The following is a 2,135-nucleotide window of genomic DNA, read 5'->3' as shown; positions in this document are numbered from 1 at the left end:
CTTATTTTTTTTTTTTTTTTTTTTAATATCTTTAAAAAAAGTTATATCATTCACTGGTGGAAAATAGAAGTTTAACCACTGCCAGGACAAGAGGTAACATCGCTAAAAACGACTGTGTTTATCAGCTGTAATTTAGAAGTGGTTTTTTCCAAAACGACTATTTCTCGCAAACGTTGAATTCTTTAAAAAAACTACTTTCTTCAGCAGCTCTATAAATATTTACTGATTGGCACGGTTGTTTATTTCGATTATCATACCAAAAAAAAATGGGAGATGATTCAGCTGAATCAAGCTAGATTCACCTGAACCTTGAGTTAAAATCAAATATGATTAAAACAAGCTGAAACCTAAATTGTAAACTGAAATTTAATGAAAATTATATTGACTAAATTCATTTTACAACTTCAGCAATCTATTATCACTTATCCAATCTAAATATTGATGCTATTAAGTTACAATCTACATTGCAAATTAAAGAAATGCAAACCTGGTTTTCTAACACACGCAAAAAAAAAGATCATACACTTATATGCAATGGTCCTTCCACCCTTGGGGTAAGGAGTTGCTTGATGCATAAACAAATACTGTCTACAGATGACACCTTTAAGGATCCTCCAGCAATCTCCATTTAGCATTCAGACTTTGAAGTTAAACATGCTCAAGCTGAGATGATGAACAACCAATTCGATAGCACTGGACAATCACCAGTACCAGAAGCTTCATTTTTCATCGTAACTTCCTGCAACAAAAGATGATAGTTAGTTTGGATCTAAAGCATTCAAAAAATAACACAAACAAGAAGTAAAACAGAGTTATAACTCTTGATCCAGCTAAGATGACAAACTGCAAGGTTACAAGTTTCATTCACGAAACATAGGCTCAGAAAGCTATTCATGTATTAAGCATACCAAATTATAAGTACACAAGTACTCAACTAATCTTAAGCATACAGATAACCAGCAAATGTTTTAAACATGTTAATTCACTGACATAACTAATCTCAAACCTGCTATGTTTATGTCTAGCATGGCAGGAAGACAATATAGCATAATTACAACTAAAATTACTGAGAACATAACAAAACATTGATGCTCTAAGAATTCACGAAGCCCAAATAAACCCCAACACTCGCGAGAAAGTATAGCGTCAATTCATTGGTGGAGAAAATAAATCTCTGTACCTGTCAGAACTATAACTAGCATAACAACAAATGCAAAGCTCCGGCATCATACCACCCTTCTTTAGGACCCTAAAAATGTAAACTTAAATAGGTAAGAAAATGATATGCTTTAACAAAATTGAGGAACAGATATTGCAATATATCATTACCAGTTAAAAAAGCAATTCATTCACATGCATTTGAATTGAAATTTAGATGAATTCTGCATAACAAAACTGTAAAGAGCGTATTACCAACATAAATTATTGTTAACATACAACAGTAAGGCTCAATACTTATTTTTATACTAGTCTAAACACGTGGTAGAGCACAAATTAAACAACTACTACCATGTACTTGTAGTACCATACATCATCACAACATACATACACGAATTAACTAAACATGTAGCTCCAGCCACATATTATTCATGAACATAAATGTGCAGGAAGAACAACAAGTACAACCTATGGAGGTAAAGCAATCACTTCATAAATTAAACATTTGGTGACAATCCTCATAGATTGTAGTTAAAGAGATCCATGTGCAGTAAGTTACAGATATCTGATACTGCAGTTCTGACTTAATCCAAAGGACTTTGTCGGTTTTGCCGTAAAACAGCTTTGCAACTCAGAAGAGTCAAACTCCAATCAAGGAATTCAACGACAAGATAAAATGCAGGTCAGCAATATGTAAAAGATATTACCATGTTTGGCACCGTCCTGAAATTAGAGAATAACAACTACCCTTTGTAGAAGTTCAGATGAAAACCCCTAGCCAAATACAAGAGCAACATGAGCACTCCTGATTGCATTTCCTGCACAACGAATGACACATATGTCAGTTGGACGACAAAATTAGTCATATGATCAATCGATCTTAGCATGTACAACAACCATATGTTCAGTTACTTTCTATGACTTTTTTTGCTAACAACTAAAGGGAATAAAATTTAATGAAGATGGAAGCAAGAAAG

Source organism: Papaver somniferum, chromosome 7 (genome assembly GCF_003573695.1).
Source record: "Papaver somniferum cultivar HN1 chromosome 7, ASM357369v1, whole genome shotgun sequence".
NCBI lineage: Eukaryota > Viridiplantae > Streptophyta > Magnoliopsida > Ranunculales > Papaveraceae > Papaver > Papaver somniferum.
The sequence above is the reverse complement of the archived record's forward strand: the minus strand, read 5'-3'. Positions refer to the sequence as shown.